The sequence below is a fragment of the Pseudorca crassidens genome, chromosome 15 (genome assembly GCF_039906515.1).
Source record: "Pseudorca crassidens isolate mPseCra1 chromosome 15, mPseCra1.hap1, whole genome shotgun sequence".
NCBI classification, from domain to species: domain Eukaryota; kingdom Metazoa; phylum Chordata; class Mammalia; order Artiodactyla; family Delphinidae; genus Pseudorca; species Pseudorca crassidens.
The window spans coordinates 78,233,042-78,255,945 of NC_090310.1; the positions used below are offsets into that span (position 1 = coordinate 78,233,042).

A 22,904-nucleotide genomic window follows, 5' to 3' on the forward strand; every position below is an offset into this window, starting at 1 on the left:
TTCAGTATGAATGATTTGATTGTTTCAGATAAAGGAGATTGCAACAATAGCTTGTGACTTCAAGGCAAGATTTATTCTATGTTAGAGGCAGGCTTTGTAATACGGGCCACTCTTCCAATTGACATTTGTTTTTATAGCTGCTTTCATTATGAAATACGATCTAATGCCTGACTAGGTTAAAATCATGTTATAACAATAATTCACTAAAATTCCTTACTGCTGTATACAGCTTATTTTATTACAGTCCAAGATGAATATTAAAATTTCCCAGTAATTTTTATATAAATACCATTCTCTTCAGAGAAAAAATGTGTTTTGTGCAGAGGAGAAAGATCTATACACTATGACTCACTTCACTTAAAAAAAAGAAAGACAAACGGAAGTGACATGGAGAGGATGGGAAGCTCTAGTCATCTTGAGTGACCCATTAGATCTAAATGTTCTTGTGTAGCCCTGGTTTGAGTGAACTAAATTTAGGTGTCTGATCACCACTTTGGAAACGGTGCAAAGACGTTTGTAATTGTCTGGACTCAGATCTGGGGGCACAAGTAGAAATAGTGGAGGGAAGAACTTTTTGCTATCATTATTTGTTTGACATCACTGGCATATTTATAGGAATACTTTGGTTCTTTTGGAAGTACATCATAAACTATATCAGATGTTTCTAAAGAGTCAGCTGGGGGATAATGGTAATGCAAATGATTTTCGGTTGCCAGTTATCTACCATTGGGCTCCAAGGCCCCTCCAGTGCATTTTGCTTTTTTTTTTTTGGCTGCACTGCGCTGCATGTGGGGATCAAACCCATGCCCCCCTGCATTGGAAGCATGGAGTCTTAACCACTGGACTGCCAGGGAAGTCCCTGCATTTTGCATTTTAGCACGAATAGCTCCCCCAAACCTATTTTAAAAATGCCTGGTATTGAGTAGTGTAATTGAATGTATACTGAATTTCATGATAGAAATAAATTTTAAAATTTCCTGTAGGGGTTTTGTCAGACTCTTAACTACTGAAATAACTGTGCCTTTTCTTTTTTCCCTTTTCTCTTTTTTTTGAGTTGTCTATTTTCTGATCTTTTAGATGGCAGAATCCTTTTGACAGTTTTTGTCTTATGCTGTACTTTTAATTGCAGGTACTTTTTCATAAGCCAGCCTGAGCTCATGTGTATTTTGCACAAGCTGGCGGTCCCTCCCTACAGTGTTTATGTTAATTTGTTCATGGTAACCAACTAATACTGACTACAAATAGTCTGGGCATGTCTCTTTGTACTGCCCATGTTTAGGAAAAGGGGAAGTCCAGCAGGGTCATTGTGTCCAAGACAATGTAGTTTGGTACCAGTCATTTGGTGCATGTTTTGAATATGCAGGAGTGCTGGGGACTTTGGAATGGTTCTTGATTCCCTCTACCACATCTCATTGATTGGTCACTATGATGTCCTTCCTACCATCCCAGTGGTCTAGGTTCTCAAATTTTGCTTATAATACTGCTGTCATTTCTGGCTTCACATTACAGAAATTGGTGAAACCAGAAACATATTAATAAGGTCCCTCAACAATCTCTCCACATCTCCCGCCTGCCCCACTGTGTATATTCTTCACATTATCACTAGAGTAATTGGTTAAAAACAGACCTGGGTCTGTCACTCCTCTGTTTACTTCTATGCTTTCATTTATGTGTAAGGTCCAAGCTCCTTGGCATGGCAGCCAGGTTCCAGCCATCCCCTCCTGTGTACCTTTTATTCTGGCCACACTAGAAGGTGCAGTGTTCTCCAGACTCATCCTTCTCTTTCATTCCTCTGTACTTTGGCTCAACACTTTGTTTAGGCTGCCTTTCCCACTCATTCTGGCTTGCGCCTCCCAGCTCAAATGTGTGCCCCCTTGCACTAGATTTTGGCTCTCTCACTTGTGTGCTTACATACACCTTCGTACCTATCTCTTTTAAAGCGCTGCTCTCATGGGAGCTGTTCCTTTGTATCCGAGTCCATCTACTGTAGGGTCCAAACTATGGAAGTCACCTCTTCCATCTTTCTCATTCATCTTGGTGTCCTCTGCACCGGGCACAAAGTGCCTAAGAAATGTTGGGGTTGAATTGATTGTCAGCACTTTGCCCCAGGCCCTGACAATAGAAAGACAAGTCACAGTTCCCAGCCCCCATTCTGGGGGAGGAGGAATGGTAGACACAAAGAGATTAGCCTGCATTAGTACTAATAGCAGAGGCCACTCTCAGAGAAAACCAGTACAGTTTGAGCCACGGCTTGATGAGGCAGTTTGGTGTTGCCTGCTGTGGTGGCTTGGAAGAAAAGCTTGGATGCTTACCCAGTAGGAAACCCAGCTTATTTCACAGGAACTTTAAATTTAACAACAAATTTGTACTTGGCTTGAGGCGAACTTAATAGGAAACTTGGAGGTGATATATCTGTCTCTCTAAGAATTATTGAATTACTTTGTTCTCATCACTCTCGACTTGTTCTCACATGCCTTCTAGAAGGGCTTTGTATGTAGCTGGTTTGTAAAATGTATTTTGACTGTGGGCTTAAAAATATGGTTCTCCATAAAGTAACCCTTATAAAACCTGTGATTTCTTTTCAGAGTATAAATGGTAAAGGCAAACATTTTTGGCCTTTGATCAGATCACCCTTCTGGCCAAGAGAGTAGCTTAATCTTTTGCTTTTTCTCTAGTTAGCTCTAACACTAACTAGGCTGAATGGGTCCCTTCCTTTCTTTGGGTTTCAGTCCCTTCCTGTGTAAAAATGGTCCTTGACTAACTGATCACCAAATTCTCCTCAAGTAATGAAAGTCTTTAATGTGCTCACAAAGAGAGTTTGATGTTCCTGAAGTAATCCTTGTAACCACTGCTGTGGTTACTCAATTTTGTAAGGTGCGTGGGTGTCGGTGGGTACAGTTAGGCTCAAAAATGTGTAAGTTTTGTGACTATGGTTGAAGATTCAAAAGAATCTTTTTTTTCCCAAGAGGTATTGAACATTTTTAATAAGTTGGGTTCATTTGGTTTAGTAATGTGGGAAAACGAGTGGCACTGACATATGAGTTATGCTTGCAGTTTTTCTCTGAGTAGCAATTGGGTGGTTTTTCCTGTAAAGATAGAGGAACTGATTCTCGAGAATTTACGAAAGATTCAACCCCACCTAGGTACACAAAGAGTAGCTGCCCTTTATGTTGTAATTTTAGAAAGAAACCAACATCTGGTCTAAACTTCATTTGAAGAGCATGATAGTATACACAGCTGCCGTGTTTGAGAAGAAAGTACCTAAGGCTCCAGCATTTTAGAAATAATGCTTCACTTTGTAGAAGTGGGCTTCATAGTTTCCTAGCTGCTGCCCTCTCCTTCCTCAAGGCAGCTTGACGTATCACAAGGGTCTTACTGACAGTTTTGTAAATTTTGAATATCTGAAAGCTAGGAACAAGACCATTTCCCATGGAAGATTTTTTCCCCCCAAAATAAATAGCCAAAGAAAAGTCAAGCCCCCCCAAATCAGTTGATCTTCGGAATGTAGTACAAGTCACACTGCAGACAAAAATAACTACTGATAAATGATTTTCAGTTTTTTGTTTTTAATTTGTGACCTGATTCAATTTGCAGTTTTGAATGCTTTTGATTCTACCAACGCTGTTTGTAAAGTTTTACGGATACCCCGTGGTAATTAGATAGAATTGGTGCTTAAGAAGTTCTACAGCATGGAATCACAAAATAAACGTGGCTTCTTAGCAAAGGGACACTTAAGGTCCATATTTTTCTCTGGAAAATATACATATTCCCTACTACTCTTAATCTAGTAGTGTGCCAGGAAGTTCTGAGTTCTTATTGAGGGTTAACTGCTTGTTGAAGCAAACCTTTGGGCGTGAGTGGACTTGTGTCCTAGGCGTCTTTCTTCCCAAAGACTGATTGAGGCACGTTTTCTTCTACAGGTGAAGAAGGAAAAGCCTCGGCTGTGTTTGTGGCTTTTGTGGGCAAGCGACACCACTTGCAAAGATAAGATGAGCATAGCAAAACTAGGTTTCCAAAACTGTGTTTTTTTAATTTATTAGTTAGTGATTAGAGAAGGAAAACTCCCTTATCTCCGTTACTGTTATGAAACATTTTTCCCCCGACTTTTTTTTTTTCTTACCTAATGGCTTTGTTACTGGTGCATCTCTTCGTTTTGAAGAATCTCATTTAAAAAATGCCACGCTAAGTTCCAGGGAACAGCTTAGCTAGTTCTTATTCTGTTGAGTACTGATTACTCAGAGAATTATACAGTATTGTGAATTGCTTACAGGAAGGTGAACATCAAGTAATTACTCCAAGTAGTTGGAATTCTCTGAAGAACAGGGGGTTACTTAAAAATGTCTGCGCATGAAATCACTTCTGAATATAACTTCACTCAAGAGAATAAATAGGCAAGCTGCGTTTAGCATAATACGGTAAATTAGCTTTAAATTCCCTCGGTGCTTAAACATTTGTCACTGTTACATTTATCTTAGATTTTGTATTGCTTCACTATTCAAATAGTCAGGGCTGAGTTTGCTTCTACAATGATAAAGGCAAAGTATGCCTAACTGGGTCATAAATATTTGTGTGGCTCACTTTTGCACAGAGAAAAGAGGCCTCTAAGAAGATATTCAGGGGTCTTTCAGAGGGAGGATACTTTGTTTTGTGTTTTTTGTTGTTCTTGTTGTTTTGCTTTATTTTTACCCTGATTCAAAATGTTATTTTGACAGCATCTTAGAGTTAAGAGCATTGCCATTATTGTTCTCCACCACCTGGATACCACCTCCCAGTTGCCAGGGTCTTTTGGATCATCCTCGGAGGTGGGGTGAGGGGGTGAAGCAGAGTGGTGCAATATCAGGAAGTTGCATTAAGCCACATCAGGTTGACAGGCACAAAGCCACATTTCTGGAGCAATCCCCAGTACACCGGGTGATATGGCCATGATTGAGGGTTTGCTGGTCCACATCTCCCATGAACCATCCTTGAGAATCCACATCCCCATGATGTGCTGCGTTTTAATGGGTCCTTTATGTACCTATCATGGTACCATTTCTAAGTGTATTTAAATATTCCTTCATGTCCCACTAACAGTTTTTCTTAATATATCCCAGGAATATTAGTGTCATTAGCAGTATTTTATTTCATTTGTTCTTGTCATAGTACCCAGGTCTGCTACTGTCCCTTGTTTTTCGACTTACTGATAAGAATGCTTTTTAGAGTTTTAGTATTGAAGAGTGCACAGTAGCAGTTGGTAGGTTTTATACTCATCGTTTCTTAACCACTCGTTTCCATCCTTTTTGAGCTTGAACTTTCCCCAGAAAACTTATCAAAAATGTAGTCATCACGCAGAGAGAATCATGGTAAAAGTAGTTGAAGTTTAACAAACTAGTACCTTTTTTTTTTTGCATGAACCCACATTTGTCAACTGACCTTCCTTTTGCAACACGTTCCACTACTTTATGACAAAAACTTTTGTGTTTCCCAACAGCCTTTGTTCATTGGAAGATGTTGCTTTTGGAAGTAGGAAATAAACGGCTTGAGGAGATGGAGGCAAGCTTTGGTTTGAAGTAGGAGTCTGGTATGTCCCTAGCTCTCTGTGAGAAGCGCATTCGGAGATGGGTGTGGTCCATCATCTGAAATTTCCTATCCTCAGTTTGAGGAGGTGGTTACCATTCTAACCACTTAAGAACTGCATGGTACATGCTATTTTATTTACAGGGCAAAACTTAGCTCTAATGGTTTCCCTTGTACTTGCCTTCAAATTAATAAAATGTCATTCTTTGGTAATGTTTACATGCCAGAAGGAAGAAAGGATACAGCTGAAGTTAAAGGATTAAATTGGCATCACACCTTTAGTTTTGTAAATGCTTTTAATGTTTGATTTTTGTAGGTTGAGCATAAGGAAGTGATAAGTATGTTAGGTTATTTGTGGTTTGAGCTAATTTTAGTCTCTTGTTCACAGCTTGCTTTATATCCTTTGACATTTGCTTTCTAGAAAGACAAATTATGAATGTAGGACTCAGTTTATATTCTACACTTGGCTATATTTCAAAAAAATATTTTCTCAGTACTTTGGTAGTTGGACACTTTGAAACATAGTAACATTCTTTTAAAAATCATTGATTCCTTTGCTTAGTGATGTCTCTACTTTTCCAGCAAGTAAATTAGATTCTTTCATAGAGGCTTGGAACTCTTGCTATAAGCCAGTGGCTAAAAGGGTATGGTTGATACTAGAGGATTTTTAAAAGAGTCTGACTGACCCTGAGATGTACTGAAGCAAGGCTTTGATTGGCTGTATATAGGAAACCTTCCCCACCCTGTCCCCTTAGTTGATAGAGCCTTTTACTCGTAAAGGCTGGGTCTTTGTCTCAAAGCTTTAGTCCCAGGCTGCCCTGCTACCCACCCTTAACCAACTCCCCCGAACATACATCCCCCCCAGGGACTTGTGAGGTGATGGAAGAAGAGGACAGGGTTTGGGTTCTGGGTCTGCCTTCGACTGTTGTGGGACCTTGAAGGAGTTAACATTCAACATCTGTAAAATATGGTGATTAGACCAGATAGCCTTACAGCATGACTGGAATCTAACATCCTACACCTACGTGGTCACACGAGGAGCCAGGAGACTGGGGCAACTTTGCTGGAAAAATGGGGGCTTCACGTCCCACTCATGCTAGATTTGGTAGCCATATATGTTCCATGATCCCCCTTATCTAAAAGTGAGACAGAACTTTAAATTTTCATATTAACTCAAATCAAAACTTTAAAAATCCATTATGTCCTTAAAAAGAACAAAACACCCTGTGTGGGCATAAATCCATTATTTTATAAAATGACTGAATGCCACATTGATGAATGCAGTTTCCTTTGAAATTCTTCTCATGTCTAAAGAGGATTATTGGGTTTTGTAATTGGACTAAAATCTCCCATTCAAGGGAGAAAGGCACAGTCTGATCCATGTTCTACCCTCATTCATAATAAAACCCAATAACAGCTAACTTTTATTGAATTCTGTTATGTGCCCCAGGCACTGCGCAAAGTGCTTTACATGCAGTACCGTTTATTACACACCATAAATTGGTCTTTAATAGCAGGAAATGTTTTGGGAGGATAATTAGGTGTCAGAGCCTCGATGTTCTTCTTTGCCTGAGGTCTCCCATGTCCTGGACCCAGCTTTACAACGGCACTGTGGCCATGCTCACACGGATACACAACTGCAGGGACAAGGAATTGCGCTTCGCTTCCTGGTTGATTAGCACATAGGAAGAGAGAGTTTGTAGATTTTGACCCTTGCCCATATTTCTGACCTCTTACCTAGATGTCACAAGTTGGCCACCCAGTTATATTTTGCTTGGTCCACACAGTGCTTTAAAAAAAAAGAGGAGTTTAAACTTTTGTCATTATTGATAAATCAGGAGAAATCACATACAAATCTGGATTTCTGGCTTCTCTTGAAAAATCTGAAGATCACACGGCCTGAGCCCACCATGGCAGTGGTCTGCTGATCTGAGGGGCACGTGTGTATTCTTCTCCCCAGCGGGTCCCCCTGTCCTTGCTTATATGATCTACCCCGCCATTGGACGCACTTGAGTTTGTAGCCTCTACTCCAGACTGGGTTTTTTTCTTGGAATTGTTTATTAGCATTAGAATTAAGGTGATTTTAAAAAGACGTTTAGGCTCGTGAGTAGTTGGTGTACTATCATTAGATAAAATCAAAGCAAGGGAAGACTAGCTGGAGATATGGTGGCTAGTGTGAAAATGCCTGAGGAGGGAGTGCCCTTGACATTAAAATCCGGGATAAAATCATTAGCCAGGTGCTTCTTTCCTTCCTGCCCTTCCCCCTTCCCTTGTCATCCTTATCCCCTTTCTGCTATTTTGAGGAAGTTGGAAGCTGCCACCATTTTTTTCCACCTCGAGCAACTGAGTGTGACTGTATTTTTGTCCCATGTTCAATTATTTCCACGAACTATTTTTGATGACCAACTTGGAAATTAAATTGGATGGTCAATATGGGACTTGACAAGAAGAATGACTTGCTCAAATAAGTTTGCACTGAAAAATCTAAGAAGTAGTGTTTTTAATGACTTGCTTTGTGACCTGGTTAGGAATGATACCATTTGTCATGTGTCTCAATTCATGATTAGATGGTTTCTCTACCTTATCCTCTCTATCAAGGGATGAAATAAATGATAGCCATGATTGGGGGGAAAATATATATATATGTATATATGTTACAAAGAATATGTGTGAAAGGTCTCTGTCCCTGTTTAGCGACAGAAGTACGTGTTATATTGTAGGAGATGCTATTCCTTTGATCCCTCTTGAACATCTCTTCTTCCATAGAGATATATTATATATGACAAATTAGAACAAGCAATAGATAGGGAAGATTCTTTACCATTATAAAACAATCAGGATCCTTGTTCTGAGTTTTGTACCTTTTCCCCTCCTAAAGCTGAACGCCAGGAGGACAAAACCAACTCAGTGTTTTAGCACTCCTGAATTGTGTGACATGATGGCATTGGCCGTTTAATACTTTTTTGTATATATGAAATTAAAATCAATAACTGGAGATCAATTTCTCCATGAAGCTTTTCATCTCCCCTTTATTTCCTCTTCTCTTCTGCAATGGTAAGCTCCTTTCAGGCAGAGTCCGTTCACTCATTCAAGTTCATGAGCTAGGGCCCGGGCTCTGGTAGGCAGTGAGGGTAAGTGGTGAGCAAGAAAGACACAGTTTGTCCTTGCTGTTAAGAAGCTTAACAGTGCAGCCAGCAAAGGGGCTGGGTAGAGACAGTCCCAGTTCAGAGTGATGAGAGCTCTCATAGGCGTAGGCCTGGGTACTTGCGGACACTGAGGAAGAGGCATTTGGGAGAAGGAAAAGCAAGCAGAAGACCTGTCAGGTAAAGATAGTCTATAAAAGTAATATCTAAGTTGAGATTCCAAGGGCAGGCAGGAGTGAGCCCCTTATGTTCTCTAGTCCCCTAATCTGGGTTCAGGCCTCCGTGCCCTTCTCTGTTCATGTTAAGTGTTAAATTACCTAAGCTTGAAAGCATGGGAGCATATTTAACTTTATTCCTCTTTGTTCTTAACCCTCCGCCTCCCATCCACCCCTTGCCCCTCCACGATTCATATGCATTGTCTCTCTTTCTCTTAATATGTATTTTTTTCCTCTCTCCCTTGCCATTACTTCTCACCTTGACTGTGATAATGGCCTCAGAATCCTTCTAATAGGGTGACTTAGTGAAGGCTACAACATGTCATTGACCGCATGTTGCCGCCGTGTAGTGGTCACCTGTGTAGGTGTCTTCTCTGGCAGGATGATGTTTGTGTCATCGTCTGTGCGTTAACGGTGTTAACGGACAGTGCGTTACACTTAGTAGGCAGGTAGTACAGTATTGATTGCAATGAAGTGATAGCTTTTATATAAATAGTTTTATTTTTCTTATCCAGGTATTTATGCAGATACTCTTCAGTCTGTACAAAAAGCAGAATTATCTTTTATGACACAAAATGTTTTTTATAAAGAGTCTTTAAGTATAAGCCTGACTCAGTAAGTACAAATGGAAAATATGTGGCTATCCCCCTGATTTGCAGATGACACTATAAGAAGAAAGGTCTCATTTATTCATTGTGAATTTTAAAAGATATCTTTAATGGTGTTAGCTGGCTTATCCCATTATGTGGTCTGTTCATTAGCAGTTCTCTTTATATAGACGGCTTTGTTCGAGTGAGTCTTTCAAGTCAAGTACCTTGTAAAATAACTTTACTGATAATTTATCCTAGTTTTAAATGACTAACTGATAGGCTTTAATTTTTAGGCATTTTAACATTTTTGGATATGATTACATATTCTGAGACTTTGTGATTTAAACACAAAAATTATCATCTTGAGTAATTCTGAATGAGTTGCTGATTGCTGCCTGTTTTCCGTTCACATGCTTACTAAACTCATTCCTTGCTGTGTCGGAGCAGTCAGACTTGGATATCTGCAAACCATTAAGGTTGTGTAACATCTTTTCTTTTTTCCTTTTTCTAATTCTGGCTTTGAAGATCATGTGTGGAAGTAGTACTGGATTCGATTTTTTAAAGAATAATTGTTGATTACTAGTCATTACAGATTTGAAAATGGAAGAGTTTTTCTTATCAATGGAGGACAAAGTAGAGTAAAAGAAGCTTTGACTATCTTTCCTTCACTGGTGAAGGAGGATGTTTCAATGTGGCTTCTGTTTTTGTTTTTCCTCCTTCCGGTTTTATTTTGGAGTCATTTACATGTCACTGAATGGATACTATAGAACGTCCATAGCAGAAATAGATGTATAGAGCAGAAAAACAATAGTTCACAGGCATCTCAACAGAGTCACTAAACATAGCTTTTTTTAAAAAATTTATTTTTGGCTGCGTTGGGTCTTCGTTGCTGCGTGCGCGCTTTCTCTAGTTGCAGCGAGCGGGGGCTACTCTTCGTTGCGGTGCACAGGCTTCTCATTGTGGTGGCTTCTCTTTTTGCAGAGCACGGGCTCTAGGTGCGTGGGCTTCAGTAGTCGTGGCACGCAGGCTCAGTAGTCATGGGGCACAGCCTTAGTTGCTCCGCGGCATGTGGGATCTTCCCAGACCAGGGCTCGAACCCATGTCCCCTGCACTAGCAGGCGGATTCTTAACCACTGTGCCACCAGGGAAGCCCCTAAACATAGCTATTAAATGGACAGAGTATTGCAGGGGGGAAGCAACCGTTTTTAAGTTGGAAGTGAATAAGAAAGCATTATAAAAATAGATCCTTAATAGAAGTCCAAACTCTGGATAAGACCCTGGTTCACTGATTATGCTTTGTCTTAGGATTGGAGGGGAGGTGTAGATGTGCGTGTGTTGGGGGTGGGAGTATGAATCTAAGAGAGGATTCCAGCAGGCATTCCCAGTCAATAAATTGCCTTTGGGGGAATTGTTTAATTACTTGCCTGTATTATGCTGGTCATATTTTAAGTGGGCCCCTCTGCATCCCTCCCTCTCCCCTTAATTTACCTGGCTCACAACGTGTCCTCTTTTCCACAGCTGCTGTCTTCCCTGGGCCACATCAGTGTTCCCTTGGGCAGTCCATCCACCATGCTCACCTCCTCCCCTGGAAATTTCATGTCCCTCTCCTTTTGCCGTCTCCTTCCCATAGGGCACGCCCTGGCCCTTGGGATGTTTTCTGTCTTTGCCATCTCATTAGACTCAGACCTTTCACTCTCCAATCACAGCCTCCTGTGCTTCCACACTCCCTCACTCAGTTACTTCCCTCCTCTGGGTTTACTCCTACAGCCAGATTTCCAGCTGCTCCTTTCCAGCATCAGTCCTCCCTTCCCTTCTTATGCGGCCGGTCAGTCCCTTGAAATGCTGCCTCTCCAATATCCCCGTGTAGCCCTTCTGCCCATCTTCTTTTTTTTTTTTTTAATTTATTTAATTTACTTTTGTTTTTGGCTGCGTTCGGTCTTCGTTGCTGTGTACGGGCTCTGTCTGGTTGCGGCGAGCGGGGACTACTCTTCGTTGTGGTGGCTTCTCTTGTTGCAGAGCACAGGCTCTAGGCGCGCAGGCTTCAGTAGTTGTGGCACGTGGGCTCAGTAGTTGTGGCTCGCGGGCTCTAGAGTGCAGCCTCAGCAGTTGTGGCGCACGGGCTTAGTTGCTCCGTGGCATGTGGGATCTTCCCGGACCAGGGCTCAAACCCGTGTCCCCTGCATTGGCAGGTGGATTCTTAACCACTTCGCCACCAGGGAAGCCCCTGCCCATCTTCTTGCCATCAGCATACCAGACCAGCTCTACCTGGACCAGGCCAGCCACCAGCTTTTCTCTTCCTGGGCCCACGCCCCTAGGTGCTGCTGGAGAAAAATCTCCTGGTTTTGCAGATTGAACCACTAGAAGGAAATCAGGTCAGTAACTTCAGATCTGTCTCCCTCAGCTCCTGGCTGTCAGATCTGAAGTTTGCCTGTCATCCTTTCTGCCTCATTTCTCTCACAAGGAAAAAGGAGTCTTTGTTCCTGTCAAAGGCAGCCTTATATCTGCGCTCTTCATACCTTCCCATCCCACCTGTTCAAGGCATCTTGCACCAATAGCTTAGTGTTTCTTTTTAGGTATGTGTCCTTAGCCCTCCCTCTATGTTACCATCTTTCTTGAACCATTTAAACATTTTCAGGCTTCCTCCGGCTGCGACTCCCCCTCTAGTCACTGCTCGCCAGCTGAAATGTTTGAAATAAATAGGTCACTGCATCCATTGTTCACCTCCCAGTCACTCCTCGACTGAGGGAAGCTAGGCTCCACCCTGCCACGCCACTAAAATAATTCTTCACTGGGTTACTGTTAGCTTTCTTGTTGCTGAAGCCAATGGATTCTTTGCATCCTTATCATAACACCATTTAACATGGTCGACCTCTATTTGCTTCTTGAGTATTGTCTAACCGCAGTTTCCATAACTCTCTCTTTTCCTTTTTCTTTCCTTTTATATATTCTCCTTTTCTAGCTAGTTAGTCCCAGCTCTCACTCTTGGGCTTCTCTGCTCATCTGCTGGGGGTCTCCCTATGCTGCCACTTTCATCTGACTCTGTTCTTCTTAGGCTGCTTCAGTTGTTCACCCAGAGGTAGTAACAGCCCTTGAATTCAGAGCGGGCTCATAGACATTCTTGCACTCTGGTGTAGCTTCCAGAACACTTTTCGTTCCTGAAATGTAAGGCTCCCTGTCTCCTAGAGGGCCTTTGCATATACTGTTTCCTCTGCCTGGAACATTCTCCCTCACTTGTTCTTTTTTTTTTGCGGTATGTGGGCCTCTCACCGCTGTGGCCTCTCCCACTGCGGAGCACAGGCTCCGGATGCGCAGGCTCAGCGGCCATGGCTCACGGGCCCAGCCGCTTCGCGGCATGTGGGATCCTCCCAGACCGGGGCACGAACCCGTGTCCCCTGCATTGGCAGGCAGACTCTCAACCACTGCGCCACCAGGGAAGCCCATCCCTCACTAGTTCTTGTTCTTCCTTTCAGGTCCATCTTAGGCATCCTCTTTTAGGATGCTTTCTCAAATTTCTCCAGGTAGGTGCCTCTTACAGGTCTTCCCATGGCCCCTGTACTTCCACTTTCATAGCACTTGGTGTGATTATACTGTAAGGATATTCATTGTTCTGTAGTTGCCTGTTTACTTACCTGCTGCCAAGTTACCTATCTTAAAAGGGGCAGGATTGCTTTTGTTTGAGTCATTTCTGTCTCTTTGATCCAATATAGTGCCTGGCATATAAAAGTACCCAATAGGTAGTTCCTGAATGAGTAGAGGAGCTATGCTATTTGGGTTCATGAATTGGAAACTGGTTGATAGGGAGGCATTGAGTTTATAGTATTGTGCAAACCATGTGTTACTGACCCACCATCAACTTAGCACACATTTTGTTTTCTCTCTCACCCTTTATATTATGTGTGGAACAACCCCCTCCCCCACTGAAATTAGAAGCCCTTCTGAGCGGGAACTGTGTGTCATTCTTGGTGTCTCCCTCCAGTGCCTTGAACGTAGCTGAACTTCATTTCAGTGGGCCTAATCCCAGATAGATAGACACATACACATATACAGTAAGTCCCCTACATACGAGTGAGTTCCGTTCTGAGAGCACATTCGTAAGTCCAATTTGTTTGTAAGTCCAACAGAGTTAGCCTAGGTACCAACTAACACAATTGGCTGTATAGTACTGTACTGTAATAGGTTTATAATACTTTCCACACAAATAATACATAAAAAACAAACAAACACAAAAAATAAAGAAAACATTTTTAATCTTACAGTACAGTACCTTGAAAAGTACAGTAGTACAATACAACAGCTGGCGTATAGGGGCTGGCATCGAGTGATCAGGCAAGAAGAGTTACTGACTGGAGGAGGGAGAGGAGGTGGAAGATGGTAGAGCTGAAGGATCGTCAGCAATAGGAGACGGAGGGCAAGCTGCAGTTTCACTCAGGCCTTACGTGATTGGACATGCAAACGCACGTTCGCATCTTTGAAAGTTCGCAGCTTGAAGGTTCATATGTCGGGGACTTACTGTGTACACTCTGGAACTAAGTCTCATCTGTAACCCATCCTTGTCTTCCTCGGCTGGTCCTGCTTCGGGGCCGTGCACAGCCCATGCCACTCTGGAGGGGCAATTTCCCTGTGGTTTCTTAGTTCTTGTGTTCCAGCATGCTGGCCAAGTATGAGAGACGTCAGCGGTATGAGAGTCTCCCTCATTGAAACTTCATAGGTTTGGTAGCAGGGACTGACCAGTGCTGACAGGAAATAGAGGCATTTATTAAAAGCCAGAGTTGTCAACTTGCAGGATGCAGAGCTCTTGTTAGCATATGATTTTATGGTTGGTTTGGTGCTCCTCTATAAAAGTAGAGAACTGGATAAAAATGGCAGGAGCGTGCTTGGGTCTCTGAAGTTAGATCCTTTTTCCTAAGTAATTTGCCTTTAGAGTTTCATTTGTTTGGAATTTCCTGAGATTTTGATCTTGCCAGAAAGTTTCCAACAAAACAAAATTCTGGGCAGGTGAAGCATGTGCATGTGAAACGAAATCATTGCTTTTGTTTTCAACTCTTTCCTTAACGTATTATCCTTGGTTCAGCCCTGAAGGTTATTCTATTTTTTGTGGATCTCAACTTTTCTCTCATCTTCTGGATCTTAGAAAATGAGCGGTATTGTTTGAATGGAGAAGAGGAGGAGAGGAATAAAAATAAATGTAAAAGCTTTGTTCTTGCCTAGGCAGGCTTGGCTTTATATTAGTAGCTTGGAGCAGAATGACATGTCTAGTCTGGTGAAGAAGGGATATTTCGGGTTGGTTTGGCTTCTTGTGGATTTTATTTTTTTTTTGTTTAAAGGTTTGTGTTTTAAACCAGAATTTTTCTGTGAATGTAATCAAATTTAGATAAACGCACTTAGTTTCACAATTTGCAGGGCACATTTCTGTTACCTGTGTTAAACACAAGTCATTGTGGTGAATGACTTGGGTCAGGTTGTTTCTCAAATGAACTGAGATCTGGCATGGTTTAAGTGGTCACAGAGCAGACCTGTAACCCAAGAGAATTCTTTTCTTCCCGGTTCAGTGTCCCTTCCTCCAGACATGCTGCTTTCCCGGAGCCCTAGGAATGCCTTTCATCAGAGTAGCCGTGATTAAACGAATAGAGGTTTCCTGTTGGACTGCAGCGCTCAGCTGCCTTCATTCTGTTCATCTCAGAGCAGAGGTTCTGGATCCTCAGTGTTACTTACTGAGATTGTTTTAAACATAAAAGTGCCTTTAACGAAGGCCAGAGGTAGAACAGTTGAGAACAAAGTAGAAATAGTGTTAAAGACAGAGTTGTTGGCAGGAGTCTTGAAGGAGTGTTGAAGATAGTATGGGAAGCAGTTAGCAGTTAGCATTTATATTCCAGTTTGTTGGTTTCAGACCTACTTGTATGGTCCCCGTATGTAGTCTGTGTGTTACCGAGTCCCCACCCACCATCATCCTCTTTGTCTTGCTCTCCCCCATCCTTGCTTCCCCTCCTCACCACTCTCTCCCCCCATGGCCACCACAACCACCACTAGCAATTACCAACATGTTGGATCTTGAGGCTGCTTCCCTATAAGGATGTGGGGCAAGTGGGGTTGGCCATTGATGTCGTTACCAAGTTCTGTGGGCTCTCTCACTGTGTGCCTCGTGACGTTTGATTGGCTGCAAACTAGCAATAAACTGCTTCTTCTGCTATCTAATCTGTAGTTGCTTTCTATCTCTGTATTTAAGGGTACATCTATAATCTACCAATGCCAGTTGAAGAGGATAGATGATAGAAACAACCGTATGCTTAAGCAAGTTGGGAGAGATGCTAATAGACAGCCAGAAAACTACAACAGCCTGTAAAACAGAACAGGCTCAGTTTGTGGCAGAATTTTGTGTTCAAGAATTTTGTTTTTTGTTTGATTTTTAATATGCCTGTTTTGTCCTGTTTAAATTGATAGTCTTCAAATAAAAAGCTACGGCCAGTCTTGTGTGTCATGGAGTCCCTGGCTGTGAGGCTCAAAGTTTATTACTATCCAGAGTTTCCCCTTAAATCTCTTTGGGTCAGTTCATGGGAACAATGTTCAGATGGACTTTTCTGGCTGGCAGAGAGTCAACTGGTAACCAAGCATGAAAATACAGACAGTCCCTAATACATACATGTGTCTGCTTCAAAAGGTTGAAAGTTAGTTGTCTGGGACTCTGAACATATTTTCTGTAGAATCAGTGCTATGAGTGGTGGTGAAGTTCCAAGCTTACCCTGGTACCTATTTATTCTGCAGTATACCTGAAGTATTCCTATTAATATCATATGTGATTTTCCCATAGAATTATTATATATGATGATGATTACTATATATATTTAATATTATACATAATAGTGATTTTATGAATAAAAACCATTCTGGGTTCCATCTGGGGGGTATTGTGTGTGTGTATGTGGTGGGGGGGTGGCTATAGGTCTGTATTAATACATCCCCTTCTCATGCAGCCTTGCCACTGGAAGTGGTTTTTCTTCTCACCTCTAAGTAATATGGACTCTCATGGATTTTGGAGGAGAGGCTGGATTCAAGGTTAGAGCCGTGAGGAATAGATTAGGCTGGCATTTGTGGGGCTAGAGAACAATGACAGCTCCCAGGACACTTCTTGGGCCTGGCTGTCTCTTCATTACCCTGTTTTGTCTTCTTCCGAGGTCCCCAGGCATTGACCTTTTTTTCCTTGGTTATCGTTTTTTTTGCTTGGTTACCATTTTTTTTTGCTTGGACCAGGGTTTTTGCCTCTGATCTACAACTGAATTTTCTATCAGGGTCTCCTGCTTTTGAAATAAATATATAGTCTTTTTGAGGTTTTCAAAGTTAAATGTTGTGGCAGAGTTATCACATGTTAATTTTGCTGTGAGAAATTGTAGAATCCCAGATGACTGATCTTTATGATCTTTATAAACTGCACCTGTATTTCCATTTCATTCTCCTGTGTTATATATCACATTGCAGAAAATAATAGCTTTTATAATTAATACTGCCTCCCTTGATTACATTTCTTGTCTAAGATTTGTTTTCAGATAAGACCTTTTCATGACAGTACACAAAACCGTACAGCGCACTTCCTACTTAAATCCTCTGAATCTGTCCACAGCAGTATTTCAGAGTCCAAAATGACTTCTGCCAGGAGACTGGATAAACCGTTGGGTAGATGATCTCTGTGGTCTTTTATGACTTGATTTGTGCTTCACCTGATACAAAGAAATCTTTTAGGGTAAGGACAGGCTGCATTAGCTGGTCATAGCAAATGGGACCTCGGAGAGCATCTGAATGGCACAGCAGGCCTGGCCCTGGCAGCCTTGTGATAAAAGCGTTTGCCTCCAGGGCCATCATCTCCCATAAATATCACATTCCCCTCCCTGAACCCACAGGCACCCAAGTTGCACCTCATTTTTGTCCTCAACCAAGCACTGCTGAGATGCTGAGGCATTGGGCTCTTAGCTGATGGCAATAGTTGGTCTGGGTGTTTCCATTTAGCAGTTTGCTGCTTTTAAACTGGCTTGTGGAGAGCTGCAGGGCTGGAGGTTCCCTGCTAGTCCATGTGTGGCTTTTTGTCCCTCACTTGACAGCTGCTATTTCACTTCTCAGCAGAAAGGGACACTGTGCCCACCCAAGCCCACCCAGAAAGGAAGGTGTGATGTACCACTTCTGAAAGGTTCAGTCTGGCATCATTGTAAACAAGAAGGTGGGTCAGGTGGGGCTGGAGGTGGAACGTGGCTGCTCCCCAAAACTACAGATTGTTCTACAAGTGCATTCTGGCATAGTGTGATGAAAGTTTCTAGCATTTTATTCCCCTTAATAATCGTGAGCACAGAAGGGGTGGGGGGGAGTGGGGTTGTCTGGCCATAGAAGCTGTCATATTAAACAGCACTTTCTGGTTTTAGCAAGTTTTATCCAAACGAGACTTCAGATTTTCTCCCTCTAATTTACTGGCAGTTCTTCTGAAAATGTCTAATTATTTTGCCAGAAAATCACTCAAGCACTTAAGCCTTTTTTTTTTAACCTGTGCAAATATGTTACATTGTTTTAAAATAGATCAGATAGAAATGGGAACCCGTAAGATTTTATATATTTTCTAATGCATTATTTTTATATTAAATAGGTTTCTGTAGACTTTCTCATGCTTTTGTTTAGAGGATGTATTTTGTAATGTAGAGCATGGCTTTACCTTGCCTTGTAAGCTTGATATATTTTTTTAACCACCCAGCATTTTTTTTTCCTGTATTGTGAAATCCACTGAATAATTATAAAATCAGTAGACACTTGTTTACAAGTTAATATGTGTATCTGTCCTTAGTTGCACTGACTCAAAAGCTAAAGTAACGTTCAGTTCTTTGATTTACCCTTACATCCAACTGATTGCCAAGTCCTCCAACTTCATTCTTGAAATGTGCATCTGAACCTCTTTCCTTCTTTCCTCATCCTCTTCCCTTGTCTCCATTCAGGCCCTCCTCATCTCTGGCCTTTTATGGTCACCTTCAGCTGGTTCAGGCTCTTTGTTTCCATCCTGTCTTTCATGGGACAAGAAGTGATATCCCTGTCCTACTTGAAAACTTCTAGTGGCTCCCCGTTGCTGGGACTGTAGTCTCCTGATTCCTTGGCCTCACCTAACACAGGTGCTTAAAGCAGGTCTGGGTAAAGGTGTTGGTTTAGCTCTGCTGACCAGCACCCCTGCCCCACCCCACCCCTTCCAAACTGGGTGGTCATTGGTGCTGTATCTTCTGTCTGCTGAGCGGCCACCATTCACCCTCCTTTCAGCTCACAGGCCCTGCCTCAGTGGAGCAGGTGCCTCCCGCCCCCGACACTGAGCTGACTTTTCTGTTAAGTTCCCTTTTTTTTTGTTCTATGGGAAATATTAACATGCTTTCTCTGTTACCTCTATACCTGAATGTATTAATTTTCCCTAATTCACCTGAGGAATCCATCTCTCTAGGGGAAAATTAGGATTTGGTTACAGGAAGAAAACCACTGAGAAAACGTATTCTGCTTCTGATATGCCAAATAGCATTTTTTGCAGTGTGCTGTTCCTTTTTAACACTTAATAATATTTTATGGGTTTCCCTGGTGGCGCAGTGGTTGAGAATCTGCCTGCCAATGCAGGGGACACGGGTTCGAGCCCTGGTCTGGGAAGATCCCACATGCCACAGAGCAACTAGGCCCGTGAGCCACAACTACTGAGCCTGCGCGTCTGGAGTGTGTGCTCCGCAACAAGAGAGGCCGCGACAGTGAGAGGCCTGCGCACTGCGATGAAGAGTGGCCCCCGCTTGACGCAACTAGAGAAAGCCTTCGCACAGAAATGAAAACCCAACACAGCCAAAAAATAATAATAATATTTTATATGAATTACTATTTTAATTCTATTGCTTATATTATTATTTTCTTCTTTGCTGGAATGTGAACCCTCTGAGAATATGAGATCATGTCTTTTAGATCTTCGTATCCTCAGTACTGAGTGTACTGTAGTGTCTGGCCTAGTGTCACCTTGTGGACTTGTATCATGCACTCATTTAACCTTGCTTAAACTATACATACTGCCACAAGCAAAAAAGAGAAATTCCTTTAAATACCACATTGTCCTATCAGACCACACCTTGATAATCCTCTGTAGGGAAGGGGAGACTACTGGTGAAAGAGAAACAAAAGAAGTTAAGATCCGGGCTTTAAAATATCTAAGGCTTCAATGCTGGCAATTTAAAGTATTTTTTCCAAGGTTTTAATCTTAATTGCATGAAATTTTTGCCTCACAGCTAACTATAGAATTTAGTTGCCATATAAGATGGCATTTCTGTACACCCTTCAGAAATGTTTGTGGAATTAAATAAACCATATTCAGCACTTAAGGGTAATCTACCTAACAATTATTGAACAGAAGAGTCGTAATTTGTCCTATAAACCATTATGATGGTCACCTATAAGTTCATATAAATTATGTTGGCACTTAGTTCATTACAACTTTATTGGGTGCCTGTGGATGCCAGGCAGTGTGCTAGGCAGTGACAAGTACAGGGGTGAGGGTGATAGGGAACACACACCTGTGGTCTCGTTAATAGTCACAGGAGAGAGATGACATGAAACAGTCACACAAACTATTAATTGTGGAGGAAGTGCCATGAAAGAAGAATAAAAGGTAGAAGGAGAGTGTTGAAGAAGGGGCTTTAAGCAGGTATGAAGGGGTCAGTGAATCCTTGGGCGAGGCCTACAGGGTGGGGTGGGTGAGCCTTTCAGTTAGAAGTGGCTTAGCAATTTTCAAGAACGCAGGGAAGGCATGCACGACCTGAGCATTGGTCACCAGAGTATGTCACCTCCTGAGATAATGACTCCCAGAAGTTTATTATTCACTGGCAGAAAGTAGTACTTCCCCTTTGTTTATACACGTTTTAAAAATTAAGGATTTGTCTTATACTAGAATCCCTTGATTTGTTGAACAGTCCTGTATTCACTATACTTATTCATATTCCTTGAGATTTTATAAAATATTTTTAAAATACCTAAAGTCTTGATTATATCCTTTCAACCCTTGTTAAGAATTCTTATTTTTGTAATTTATAGTATATTTCATTATACAGTGATATATTTACTATGGAAAAGAAAAAAGAATAAAAGTTTTCTTTATCCCTATCACTGCAGAGTATAACTACTATAAACATTTTGTCTGTATTCTGCCAGTCATATTTTAATTGAAATTTTTATTGAGATAATTACAGATTCATGTGCAGTTGTGAGAAATAATACAGAATGGTCCTTTGTACACTTTGCCCAGTTTCCTTCACCATGATAACATTGTGCAAAACTGTAGAACACTATCACAACCAGGATATTGACATTGATAACAGTTTGTCCATCTTATCATATTTCTTCAGTTTTACTTGGGCTCATTTGTGTGTGCATTATTTGTTTCCCATAGACTCTTGTATTAGTAATGCTATTTTTTTTTTTTTTGCGGTATGCGGGCCTCTCACTGTTGTGGCCTCTCCCATTGCGGAGCACAGGCTCCGGATGCGCAGGCTCAGCGGCCATGGCTCATGGGCCCAGCCACTCCGCGGCATGTGGGATCTTCCTGGACCAGGGCACGAACCCATGTCCCCTGCATCAGCAGGCGGACTCTCAACCACTGCGCCACCAGGGAAGCCCAGTAATGCTATTTTTTATGTGATTTCATTCTAGTTTTTTTCTTTTCTGCCCTCAAAAAGCATCCCCTCTCCTAATCTTTTTTGTTGTTGTTGTTGTTGGTAGGAGTTTATTAATTTATTTATTTTTGCTGTGTTGGGTCTTTATTTCTGTGCAAGGGCTTTCTCTAGTTGTGGCAAGCGGGGGCCACTCTTCATCGCGGTGCGTGGGCCTCTCACTATCGGTGGCCTCTCTTGTTGTGGAGCGCAGGCTCAGTAGTTGTGGCTCACGGGCCTAGTTGCTCCGCAGCATGTGGGATCCTCCCAGACCAGGGCTCGAACCCGTGTCCCCTGCATTAGTAGGCAGATTCTCAACCACTGTGCCACCAGGGAAGCCCGCCCTCTCCTAATCTTATATCCCTCTCATGCCATTGTGTGTTTTCTCTAAACTTGTTTCAAAAAGCAGCTACCTGTAAGAGAAATAAATAGATTAAAAATAGTTAGTCCGAATGTACTTTACCAGCTTACTGATTGTTTATAGACAGTTTAGCCAGTTTATCTGGCCTTGCTGCTGAAAGATACTCTGGGTGGTTTCTAACCAAGAGAGAACCATTTAGTGCCATTCAAAATAGACTGAATTATCAACAGTGTCTGAAAAGGGCCTGACAGTGAGTTGCCTATAATTTAAGCAGAACAGAGTAAGTAGAAGAATAAATATGTACCAGGAAAGTACAGGTAACAAAGGAGGCTTAGAGATCTTTGCTGTTATTTCTTGAGCAAATACTCTTCTGAGGTCATCTGTCTACTGACTCCCCCTCTGTCGAACAAATAACCAAAAAGATAATCACCACTTGGTTGCTGCATGTGTAGTCAGTTGATTTTCGGTGGCCATATGATTTTCATATGTGGTCTGGTTTTCAGTGTTGCTTGAATTATCTCAATGCTCCCGTTGAGAAAATTCAGAAAATACCCCCAATTTTCAATTTTGGAGTAAAAAGGAAAGAAACAATAGGACATATGAAAAGTAAAAAGGAAGTTGTTTTAAAGTACTGTAACTGAGTTCAGAAAGCATGAATAGAGCAGGAGAGAAGCCAGGATGAGTGACGCTAGTCATCAAGTGGCATGGGGTCGCTAAAAGCACATCAACCAGATAATCAGCTTGAAAAAATTTAAAAGGAGGAGATAACTGCCAAGGGACTCTATCCAAGCAAATGGAAAGGACTTGAGAAGAAAAACTAGTTAGGCATGATTGTCTTGTTATTGGATAGTGAGAGAAGGGAGCTCTTTCTGTCCAGAATAGGATCTCTCAGTGGAGGTTAGGCTCTCACTAATGAAAAATAACTGTTGAGTTCTGGCTGGCCTTATTCAGCAGCTCTTAATAATTAAAATTTAGTAACGTGAGAATATGTGGAAGCTACTTCAACAAGAGAATCTGTTTCTCAAACCTAACTGTTAAAATGCTGAAGTTGTTTTTATTTTAACCCAGCTGTTATTGAACATTATTTTGGAGGCTCTAGATAAAGTAATAAGATAAGAAAAGTAAATCATTGCTAAACAATTGGGAGAAACGGATTTATTCTATTTGCAATGTGATTGATCAACCTAGAAAACGAGTTTAAGAAAAATTACATGAGTTAAAAAAAAGAAAAAAAAAGAAAAATTACATGAGGAAATGAAGGTAGGTTAGATGGCTGGATAACAAGATTTTATCATAGAATAATATGTATAATGTGGGCCTATCTATGTAAAAACAAATAGTAAGAATTCATAAATAAT

The 22,904-nt window shown here is 41.6% G+C and overlaps 1 protein-coding gene across 3 annotated transcripts in view; it reads left to right on the forward strand.

Moving 5' to 3' along the window:
- Positions 1-22,904, forward strand: part of PTPN1 (protein tyrosine phosphatase non-receptor type 1) — a 68,048-nt gene that overhangs the window by 3,199 nt on the left and 41,945 nt on the right. Inside the window, exon 2 of one of the 3 annotated variants that reach the window (XM_067708449.1) lies at positions 5,471-5,560. The exons of the other annotated variants lie outside the window; for them this stretch is intronic. The gene's annotated coding sequence lies outside the window, so the exon portion shown is untranslated. The remainder of the gene's footprint in view (positions 1-5,470; positions 5,561-22,904) is intronic. 3 annotated transcript variants of the gene reach the window in all.